Source organism: Xenopus laevis, chromosome 8S, assembly GCF_017654675.1.
Source record: "Xenopus laevis strain J_2021 chromosome 8S, Xenopus_laevis_v10.1, whole genome shotgun sequence".
In the NCBI taxonomy this organism is placed as follows: Eukaryota; Metazoa; Chordata; class Amphibia; order Anura; family Pipidae; genus Xenopus; species Xenopus laevis.
The window spans coordinates 9,188,135-9,200,821 of NC_054386.1; the positions used below are offsets into that span (position 1 = coordinate 9,188,135).

Here is a 12,687-nt window from a genome sequence, read left to right on the forward strand (position 1 = left end):
TACACAAAAGGCTTGGATATAATGGTATTACCATTACTTGAACAAAGTTATTTTATATGGCCGATTTATCAAGGTCGAATTTAAAGAATGTAATTTTTAAATTCGAATTTCGTGCTAATTTTAGTGTACATTGCCCAGGGAATAGTCCAAATTCAATTCGAATTTGAAAAAAAATTGAATTTAGAAATTTATCATGTACTGTCTCTTTAAAAATCGCACTTAAAAACCTGACGAATTGCTGTTTTAGCCTATAGGGGACCTCCTAGAACCTATTTGGAGTCATCTTGTGGACTTTGAAAAATTTTAAAAAATACTATGAATCGAATTAGATCGATTACGATCAGTATTCGAATACAGCCTATTCACTCAGGTTAAAAAAAATATTTTTTTAATACATTTTGGTTGATCTTTTTTTATTCGAATTTCGAGTTGATGAGAGTTTAAAAAAACTCCCATCACCTCGAAATTCGACCCTTAATAAATATGCCCCTATGTATTGAAGCTCAGTGGAAATCAACATGATCTACAAAAGTGCTTGAAAACATGAGGGCCTATTTACAAGCACAAATGAAGTTTTATTGCAATTTCGGGGGTAAGTTGTAATGTTTTTACCCACAATGCAGCATTTCCCCCCACAATTCCAGAGGAATTCTTCAACCTTTCTTTTGGTCAACTTATCTCATTGCTATCTGTCAAAATAAAAGTGTAGCACCCTGTTAGTCATGAAGTATTACTATAATCTTTTAGTTATATAAAGTTAACATATTCCACAAATTCTTGTAGACTATTCTTGGACGCTGGCGACTATTCTTGGACGCCGGCGACCGTTTTTGCGCTTGACCCGAGTATAAGCCGAGGTAGAGTTTTTCAGCATATTTTGGGGGCTGAAAAACTCGGCTTATACTCGAGTATATACGGTAGTTGCAGTTATTCCTGCACAAGGGGGTCACACCAAATACTGAGAGCACAATTCACTTAATTTTGCCACACGCAGATACAGTATATTATTGGATCTTTTTTTTCAATAAATACATGACAAATATAATACAAATATAATCATTTTTGTTTCATTTGTTCAACTAGGTTTTGTTCAACTACATTTAGGACTTCTTTGAAAATAGAAATATAAAAATATAGAAAATGTTAAAAGTTTCAAAACAAAAACTTGCACACATCACTGTGTGTGTGTATATTTATACGTGTATATATATACACTTATATGTAACTACTACAAGAAGGTCTGCACTCTCAGGACTTATAAAAATCATAATATTTATTATAAATGACTAACGTTTTAGCTAGGTCCCTAGCCTTTCTCTTTAAAAGGAGTACCAAAGTGAATTTGCTAAGTAATGATCGTTCGCCAAAATGAAAATTCGCCTAGCAAAAAGGCGAGAAACTTTGTTAGTGATGAACTCTTTCACTAGAGAATTGGCCTCTACTCCTGTTTGTAAAATGGCAATCTCCATGCGGATTGGATTTCTGGCGAATTTTCACTAGTGAAGGCCACTTCACCCTTTAGTAAATCTGCCCCTAAGTCTGGTTGAAATGTTTTCTTAGGCAGCAGATGCCAGTACCTATAGACTTCTGACCAACGGGTTTGAATATGAAAGATATCCTTTAAATGGAAAAGACATACCGGTTGTAAGCCGAGGATGGCATTACTGGTACCGATGCCAGTCGAATCTGTGTCTATACATGTCTTTTATCATATATTCAGGAGACATGGTACATTGCCTTTTGCTATTTTGGATTAATTTATGCTGTTTCAAAATCATCTGCTCAATTTGGGGATTTTATTTTTATTACATGGAATTCTCTGAAAGCACAAATCATTTAGCAAACATTCCAGATGGCTAATCCAGTAAAAAAAAGTAGACACTTTTGTTTTCTTTAGGGTGTCTGCCCTCAGGAAATGTATGCATTTCCAAGGCTATTGTGATAAGGGCAGCATACTGTACCTTGGAATGTGTTTTCTTTCTTTCTTTTTTTTTTTTGGGTTGGGTAATTTAACAAACCAATGTCTCTAGACAGATGGTATCAGTGCTCAAATTATGATGGTCTTTAAAAATATATTCACATTATTTTTTTTTAACTTTTGTATTTGTATTTATATAAATAAACGTCTGCAGGGAAAAGGTGGTGCTTTATGACCCAAATATTATGTGAAAGAGAAAAGCACACTTGTATTCTAATCATATACTGTATATGTATGTCAGTCTATCTATCTATCTACACTTAGGGGCAAATTCATCAAGGGTCGAATATCGAGGGTTAATTAATATTCGACTGGGAATTAAAATCCTTCGACTTCGAATATCGAAGTCGAAGGATTTTTGCGCAAATAGTTCGATCAAACGATCAAAGGAATAATCGTTCGATTGGACGATTAAATCCTTCGAATCGAACAATTTGAAGGATTTTAATCCAACGATCGAAGGATTATCCTTCGATCAAAAAAACTTAGCCAAGCCTATGGGGACCTTCCCCGTAGGCTAACATTGGGTTCGGTAGCTTTTAGGTGGCGAACTAGGGGGTTGAAGTTTTTTCTTAAAGAGACAGTACTTCGAATATCGAATAGTCGAACGATTTTTAGTTCGAATCCTTTCGATTCGAAGTCATAGTCGAAGTAGCCCATTCGATGGTCGAAGTAGCCCAAAAAACACTTCGAAATTCCAAGTTTTTTTACTTCGAATCCTTCACTCGAGCTTGGTGAATGGGCCCCATACAGTTGCTATAGTGATTTAAAGGTAATACTTGCAAAAAGGACATGCGCTGCCCACCTTTAGGTGCATGGCAATTGAATTTCAACAAATTGCTATAAAGGATGGAATCCAGATGGATTCTCAAACTAGACACTGTGGCCCCTCCGGGCCTAAATGAGACACTCCCTTCGGGCTGCTTCATATGAGTGACTTGACTTATTTTGTTTCAGGATTTATGACTGTGTAGCTTACCCCTTTTTGTATGGTTTTGTGCCATTACCCAGCTTATCCTTGTTACTCTGCACTAAACATTGATTGTGTTGGTATACAGCTACTGGCATAGGCTGTTACAATTATGTGCACAGACTCACATATGGCTTTCGGGTTGCCAGGCAACAGGAGCAGCATCTGTCTCATGGAGGCTCTAGGTTACTTCCAGGTTTACGGTCCACCGATGTGAGACAGAGGACGGGTTGTACCTCCAACCACTTGAGATTTGCTGGTATTGTGACAAGGACAGCTTACACCAGAGCACTTGTAGTTTCCTTAAAGCAAAACTATACCTCCAATACTTGAGCAACACATTTTATATCAAAATAAGTGGCATATTAAAGAATCTTACCATACTGGTATATATATATATGTTAGTAAATATTGTCCTATTACATCTCTTGCCACGATCCACCATTTCGTGATGGTCTGTGTGCTGCCTCAGAGATCACCTGACCAGAAATACTGCAGCTCTAACTGTAACAGGAAGAAGTGTGGAAGCAAAAGACACAACTCTGTCTGTTAATTGGCTCATGTGACTTAACATGTATGGTACGATCCCAGGGGGTGGCCCTTATAATTTAAAATGGCAATTTTCTATTTATGATTACCCATTGCCACATACTACTAAAAAGTATATTATTATAATGAAAATGTTTTTTTTAATGAAGCAGGATTTTACGTAAGAGCTGTTTTATGCAATATCTTTTTAAAGAGACCTACATTGTTCGGGGGTATAGTTTTCCTTTAAGGTAAGGAGGCACTGTATTTTCCTTGAGCGATGCACTTTGTAAATTTTTCACTTGGATTCACACAGGTTGCTAGGTGCCCTAACAACAAGTTTTGGCGCCACTTTTCTGTATTTAAGCCTCTTTCTGTGCTCTGGCATTTCTTTCCCTGATGAAGTTTCCTGTATGGAATCGAAACGTTGGTCTCTAAATAAACCTTTTTATGTCTGAGTTTCTGGCTATGTGGAATTACCCTGGGAGTGCCGCCATCAGTGGGGATATATATATATATATATATATATATATATATATATATATATATATACCAAATATGGTTAAATGACCCTAAAGAAGAAATGATGATCTCACCTCGTATTCATGTAATGCCCCCTTAAATGTGCAGCCCCTAGACATAGACCCTTGGTTGCTTATACGGAAAATATGGAGCTATCCTATTTTGAGTTTTCCAACAAAAAGAAATTCTTAATTTTTTCTTGTAACATTTGGACTTAATGGCCAGATCAGCCCATCTTTAGAATTGTAGATATCGGCAAATGTACAATCCTTTTTCTTTGATTTTGTACATATCACAAAATCAGCTGAATGCGTTTAATTACATTTTCTAATTAAAATTAAGACCATGTGTAATAAATGATATGACAAGATTAATTGTAAAACATACAACATGGTTAATTCCAACAGTTTTTGCTGTTTATAGAAGCCTTTTTGTTAGAAGCTGTAATGCTGAAGCAGCCTGGTCTATACACAGGACAAAGGGCTAGATAACTGCCAGCAATATGTCATTAAAGGTTTCCATGGGGACAAGAAGCTTAAAGAACACACATTAACAAGCTTGGATTCCAACTACCAGATTCCTTATTATTTACAACTGGGAGCACGTGAGCATAGCCAATTACCTGGCTCAGGAACACTGAAAATTACAGGTGAACAAGTGAAAAACAGTCCCTGTTAATTAACCCTTGTGCAAAGAAGCAGAAGCCAGAAATTTACTGTGGACTTTCCATTTGCCTCAGTATTTCAGTAAAAAAAAGATATTTTTATTCCTTAAACCTTTTTCTAAAATTCAGGGGATGTATGACAGTATTATTAATTTATATATTCAACATAGAGAAGACTAAACTGCTGTGGTATTTGACCACACTGTAGCTCTTGGCAATGGGGGAGGCTCACAACATTAAAGTAACAGTACAACCATAAACCTACCATATAATCTGCAATTAAATACCATTTTTATCTGTGCTTTGTCCTTTAGATGACTCGGTGATGTTCCACGGCTTCCCATACTGGGTGTCATAAACAAGGTTAGCATTACAAACATCAAACAGAAAGGCAATCGACGAGACGTTGTCATTTTATTCTCATATTTGTTTTATGGTCAATCTCACAAGGGCAGAGCTGCCTTTTGTGCAGCAGGTGCAGAACACCGGGGCCAAGAATTATTTGCAGGCTCACTGAATCCCACAAATGAAAGCTATAATGGTTTTAACGTGATTTTCATGTTCTATTCAACATAAGGGCCATAAAATTCTGTTGCACCTGGGCCCACATTTTCTTGTGCCACCTCTTTTTAACCTTGACTTAATCCATTCGGCAGGCTGAGATTCAAAGGAAACAGGAGAAAAATATTATTTAACTAGGAATTGTTCAGCCTTCCTAGCAATGCTTTGCTGTAAGAGATACTGACAGCAGAAATTAACCTACATATATCATAACAATGACTTAAAATACTATTTATAATTTTGCCATAGAAGTATTTGCCCAATGCTTTTACATTACCTTTGTTACTACCCTGTTCCTGTATGAGGGGGCTGCCATATTTGTGCAGCAGGAGTCCATTAGCATTAGAAACTCAGTGCTATGCAAATATGTTAATGCTATATAAATACATGTTAATAATAATAATAATAATAACTGACAGGTTTAAAAAGGGACAGTCAGGTTGGCAAAACAGTCAGGTTTAGCAACTTCAAGTAACAATTATTTGACCTATAGGTAACTTTTAATGTAGATTAATATTTTGAAAATACATTTCTTAGGGGCCCATTCACTAAGTTCAAGTGAAGGAATAGAGGAAAAATAGTTCGAATTTCGAATCGTTTTTTTGGCTACTTTCACCATCGAATTGGCTACTTCGACCTTCGACTACGACCTTCGAATCGAACAATTCGAACTAAAAATCGTTCGAATATTCGACCATTCGATAGTCGAAGTGCTGTCTCTTTAAAAAAAAACTTTGACCACCTAGTTCGCCACCTAAAACCTACTGAAGTCAATGTTAGCCTATGGGGAAGGTCCCCATAGGCTTTGCAATCTTTTAATGGTCGAAGAAAAATCGTTCGATCCATGGATTAAAATCCTTCGAATCGAACAATTCATTCGATTGAACGAATTGCGGTAAATCCATCGATATTCGACTGCTGATAGTAAATCCTTCGACTTCGAATATCGAAGTCGAAGGATTTACATTCGGCAGTCGAATATCGAGGGTTAATTAACCCTCGATATTCGACCATAAGTAAATGTGCCCCTTAGTGTCAGTATCACTTTGTCATCTGACTTCTGATTTTGGATACAACTTTCTTCTAGTGATGGGTGAATAATAATTTACTAGGCGCGAATATGCGGCTATTTTGCGTGTTTCGCCGCTAGCGAATGCATTTGCAAAAATTCACCAGTGAAAAAAAAACCGAGGTGAAAAAATTTGGGCATGCGTCAGAATAGTCGTGCGCATAAACATTGTCACGCATCAAAATTATTTGGATGCCCATTGACTTTAATGCATTTGGCCAAAATAGGCGCGCATATAACAATTGTCGCGGGCGTCAAAATTGACGCTCGTCAAAATAATTTTGACACCCATTTACTTCAACGTGTTTCGCTATTTTTTCCACTGTTTCAGGTATTTCGTGGAAATTCGCAAATTTATCGGTGAAGCGAAACGTGATCGCTCATCACTACTTTCTTAAAATAGATGTGCAAAACAGGTCATATGCAAATAACACCATGCAATGTCTTGTATTGATGGAAACATCAGTTAACATCTTCATTTGTTAAAAATGTTCATAAGATGCTTGATAAATGTATCCGAACTCTATTTATTGTAATAACTGTTGCAACTCATATGATATGTAACAAGCAAAATGTGTTTTTGCTCAATTCTTTTATTGATAGATATTTTAATAGACACAGGTATATAAGGGACAGGATATCCTGTGACCTCACCTCTGATGAAGTGCCAGAAAGAGGCATGAAACGCGTCAGGTGACTACACGGGTCATAGAGTAGGAATATTTCCCCGAATGATGCCTGTTATTTTAAATAATACCTCAATAAAGTCATCTTTTTAATTTTAACCTCCATCTGCTGATTTCTTTCTCAACCACTTTGGTTGGAATGTACTTTAACACTTCTACTGTTAAAGTTTCTACAAATAGCATGGGACCTTTTTACCCATAAAGTGGATCACCGTACCAGAGGCCACCCCTTTAGACTAGAAGAAAAGAACTTTCATTTGAAGCAACGTAGGGGGTTCTTAAAATAATTAAAAGTAGAGAGGGGTGTGTGTATGGATGCTGGGTTTTCATTTGGAGGGGTTGAACTTGATGGACTTTGTCTTTTTTCAACCCAGTTTAACTATGTAACTATGTAACTATGTTCTATTTTCTCTTTTGCAGATTGGTGAGCAGGTGTCAGACAATGGAATCAATGAGCTTTACCATGAAGCATCTGTACGGGCAAGGTTTCCCCACGGTGACTGCATGAGCTTATGCAACTGCTGCACATGATAAAGGTCCATTTCCCCTCCACCACTGCCTTTATGTTCAGCTCACTAACCTTTGTTATTAGCAGGTCTAACTGGATAGAGTTGAAACAGTAGTCATAGCTTACAGTATCTCCAACTGGTCCCAACTTATCCCCATACAATGTCCTAAAAGGATACCTTAATGTATATGACTATGTGTATTGAATTAGTCATACCTTATTAAACACTGCCCACAGACCAACCGTCAGACACTCCCTGAATATAATACGTGTACCCTAACTTTTGTTAAAGGTCAAAGATAGCACCACCAACAAAAAACCTGAGAATTTTAACATTTCAACATACAAAACGTAGTAAAGATGTCCGGGCTAAATTTGTCATTACACACGAGCGCAAACAAACCACAGTTTAATGTGCATCGCTTAGCAAAGTTGTCAAACATTACTACACAGAGATGATCAATATGCTAAGATTTTATTCTGAAATCCAAGGTAAACATGGCTGAAATAAAATAAACAGACCCATAACTCACAAAGTACATATTGGGATTTACAGGTAAATTATACTTCGTAACAGCTAACCATTTTGTGTGTATATATATATATATATATATAGAATCCGTAGAAAAAGGTGCACACCAGGATTTTTCAATAAAACTTCAAATTTATTAAATAATTTTAAAACAGGAACCGGCCAACGTTTCGGTCATTCTCTAAGACCTTTATCAGGGTCTTGATAAAGGTCTTAGAGAATGACCGAAACGTTGGCCGGTTCCTGTTTTAAAATTATTTAATAAATTTGAAGTTTTATTGAAAATCCTGGTGTGCACCTTTTTCTACGGATTCTAGATCATGCAGCTTTTCTAGGGTAGCACCCAGGTATGTGATTTCTATTTTTGAATCTCCATTGGATGGTGTGCGTTAGAACTTTGAATTTATATATATATATATATATATATATATATATATATATATATATATATATATATATATATATATATATATATAGATATAGATATAGATATCTTTATATAATGGCTGTATATTATTTTATATTATTTACCGATGTATACTGCATACATTATATTCCTTCAATATATATTTGGTGATATACAGTTATATGTTTTATTTATAGAACATCCTGCAGCCTTGTACATATGACTGGGGGTAGCCATATTGCTTAGTTCAGCACATGCATTTTCCATGGGCATTAACTGCGCACACTCAAAATGCTGTTTATTACAGGATTTATTAGTAATTGTTCCCAGTGACAAAAGTAGAAAGACCTGTGAGAAGCTCTAGACCAGTGACTTTCAGATTTATTCAGTTCAAGCACCCTTTTTAATATTAACATTTAACAATGTAAAAATATATGCCATTAAACCACAGTTTCCATTTTACTGCAACAAATTCCAGGGGACTAAGGGCAGCGACACACGCTGCTATTTCGGGTGATTAGTCGCCCCAGCGACAAATCGTTTCTTTGTCGGGCAACTAATCTCCCCAATCTGCCTTCAGCAATGCCAGCGCGATGGCACTCGGATCGCTTCGGCTTTCCGAATTTGCCCACATTTTTCTAGTGAGGCAACTACAGGCTACTTCAGAAAACAACGTGTTCCGAGGGCTATCCGCCGGCAATTTACATTCTAGCCGGCAGGAAGGCAGTTCGGTGAGATTAGTCGCCTGAAGAAGAGGCGATTTGTCGCTGGCCGACTAATCTCCCTAAATAGCAGCATGTGTATCTGCCCTATATAGGAATACTCCGAAACCACACTCTAAGGGTAACGGCACACACTAAATATCTGGAATATTTAGTCTTCTTCGGGCGACTAATCTCCCCAGAAATCCTTCCCGCTGCCTAGAATGTAGATCGCCGCCAGGATGAGGCAACTTCGGGTGACTTCGGAAATCGAATCGATCCGAGTGCTATCCTGCCGGCGTTTTAGATTCTATCTGACGGGAAGGGTTTTTGGGGAGATTAGTCGCCCGAAGAAGAGGCCATTTGTCACCAGGCGACTAAATCTCCCCGAATCCCCTAACTGGTCTATAGACAATTTTCACTTTGACCCTGGATAATAATATATAATGATAATAATATATATATATACACTATTATAAACAGAAAATACGCCATACTTCTAAACACAGTGGGGGTCATTTATAAAGTTCGAGCAGCGCATATTTTTCGCAAATGGTTGTATTGCGCATGTTTTTTCCTGAAAGCTAATATATTGCACTGCTCTGCCCGTCTTTCCAGTTTTTGCGAATGCGCCGTGTGAATAAATTTTCGCAAATGGCACGTAAATGAGACAGGAGCTTGCGTGAGCACATCCAATGTGCGAGGTTGTTGCGTGCGAAAATCGTGTTGACAGTAACTTAAATTCGCAGTTTGCGAAACTGTTTTGCGACTATTTCATCCGCCACCAAAGTTGTGGCGTAATTGAGTCGCAGAGTGTGCTCATTGTTACATATTTTAAAAGCTGCTATAGACATTTTCGCATTGTGAAAATAAAATTCGCAATTCTTTTTGCACCCTCTTATTCAGCTTTATACATTTGATAAATATAACCAAATATATTCACTTTGCGAACCAATCTGCCCTGCGCGAAGTTTATAAATGACCTCCTGTATATTCATCAACACATTTATGAGCACTGCTATTAAGTGACATACCTCCCAACTGTCCCTTTTTCGGAGGGACAGTCCCTCTTTTGACAGCTCAACCTGCAGTCCCTCATTTGTACTGGAAAGTCCCTCTTTTCTCTGCACTGAACAGCCAGAAAAAGAAACAAAGTTTCTCACTTAATTGGCTTTTAGCAGGGAGTCAGGTGCAAATAAGATACTTTGTAACAATTTTGAGACACAAAAACACAGTTTAGATAAGGAGAAATATTTTCAAACTTTCATAACCTGCCAAATTTTGTAAAACAAACATGGTAATTAGGGGGTGTGGCCACAGAAAGGGGTGTGGTCAAAAAATTTGCTGCGCTACGTGCGGAAAAAAATTATTGTCCCTCTTTTTACTTCCAAAATGTTGGGAGGTATGAAGTGATTCATTTAATCTAGGATCTGATATTACTATTATTATGGCACTGCAGAAGCACATTATCATTGACCACATAAAAGGTTTCGTGCGGCCTGAGGTTTCTATGAAAATGATTTAATTTTTTTCTATACATTCTCAGGTATACAGTTCCGAATCCACTTATGTCTGCAGCATCCAAGGGGTTACAGAGAGTCGGTATTGTCTTTGTAATAGGAAAGGAGGTATTTCCCTCTGCATTCCTTCACACAGCAGAGAAACAATGCAGAGTAAACAGACCCTTGTGTCCTTGGGGCATGGGACTGACTCACTGCCGCCCAGGTGCTGTTAAAGATAGTGTTGTGTGATCGACTGCCTGCAATGGGCGGGAAAAAGAAAAGGCATGAAGTGTCCTATGTCTGGCGCGCGCGCGAGAATGTCGTTTCTCCAGGTTCTTTATTGTCCCGGAACAAACATTCGACCGTTATCCTTAATAATAATGTTCTTGCAACTGGCTCATGTGCATCTATCAAAGTTCTGACAGGGGCACTTGTAGGAATTAACAAGAAAAGGCAGAGGTGATGCCAGAAAATTAGGCTTTTTAAAAACAGTTTTAGAAAAATTGTTAGCGATGGATATTCAAACACGTTTTTAACGTTTCCGCTGCAAATTAAAAAAAATAAATATACAATGTACAATGTAATTCATCTCATGCCCTTTTGTCAACCTAGAGAACAGGATGAGAAACTGTATTAAGTGCACTACATAAGTATTGCTATTTAAAATAAATAAAATACAGTAAAATACAACAGACATAATATTCTTGGACAGACATAATATCAAAGGCTATTGTGATACTAAACTCTATAGTTAGTATAGATATGGGTATATAGAATTTAATTAAAAGTAGAGAGGGGTGTGTGTATGGATGCTGGGTTTTCATTTGGAGGGGTTGAACTTGATGGACTTTGTCTTTTTTCAACCCAATTTAACTATGTAACTATGTAACTGACGTGAGTGAATTTAATAGGGTATCCCCATATGTTTCTCTAATGGAGGAAAAAGGAACCTGTCTTGTAGGAGGGTGTTGCTCTGAGGTAGAAGTATTGGGACAGCTTATTATAGACCTACAATGATAAGTAACATAGCTCTTAGGAGTATCTAGTGTACCCTATCGACAATAGGGAATTATTTATATAGTACATACCTCCCGTGGTACTCGAGTGCTTCACAAGATGATTTACAGCATACTACGTCAGGAGGTTCAGTGATTTGTCACGGGTTACAAGGAGCTACCAAGAAAGACAACAATAACAATCCCCCAGATTGTATAAAGTACAGTGGGCTCTAGGGGGTAAATTTACTAAGCGGTAAACATTCGCCAGCAACGGCTTTGCAGCCATCGCCAGGCGAAAATTCGTTCAGACAATGCTAATTTACTAAAATTCGAAGTTTCATCCTGGGCGTAGAACACTGGCGAATTTTCACTAGCGTTACTTCGGCAATATGAGCAAATCAAAGCGAAGAAGCACTAGCGTTCAAGTCTGCCTAGCGCAACTTCGTTAGAGGGCTTCGCTCAGGCTAATTTGCATAGGGCGGGAAATTTAAACTTGAATGGAGGTCTGTATGTTCCATATTGCAGCTAATACATTACATTTCCACTGTTAACTACACATGTCCAGGGAACCTAAATAAAGCCAATGCAGTTGTTTTAATGGCCTACACATGAGCCCACTTAAAAATAATGTTAGAAAATTTATGGGTTGAAACTGAGTACACGAAAAACAAATGTATGCCTTTTGCAGCCTGAAAAACCCTGAAAAATCGCCAGCGCTTTTTGGACTTAAAAACGATGATGTAAGTAAATGAAGATTGTTCTATGTTTTCCAATGAACTTCACCAGGTCTGCGCTGGTGAAGGCAAGTCTGGTGAAAGAGTTACGTTCAGTAAAATCTGCATCTTTTGCGGAGTAACGTCCATTCGCCAGAGGAAAAAGTCACCTGGCGTTAGAGTGTGAATCAGCGCTAGCGTCTATCTCCTTAGCTAGCGAATCGTCGCCTGTGCCCGTTAGTAAATCGGAAAAGTAGCCAAAGATGGTAATGCTGGCGAATTGTCGCCAGCATTAGTCACGTCACCCTTTAGTAAATTTACCCCTAGATCTTTTCCTTGCATCCCTCTT

General features: G+C 37.7%; 1 long non-coding RNA gene across 1 annotated transcript; it reads left to right on the forward strand.

The window, feature by feature from the left end:
• The first annotated feature begins 4,528 nt into the window (after positions 1-4,528).
• Positions 4,529-7,542, forward strand: LOC121397790. Its single transcript, XR_005963926.1, has 3 exons — positions 4,529-4,647; positions 4,977-5,025; positions 7,399-7,542. It is a non-coding gene; the product is annotated as an uncharacterized LOC121397790 (long non-coding RNA).
• Positions 7,543-12,687: the final 5,145 nt, after the last annotated feature.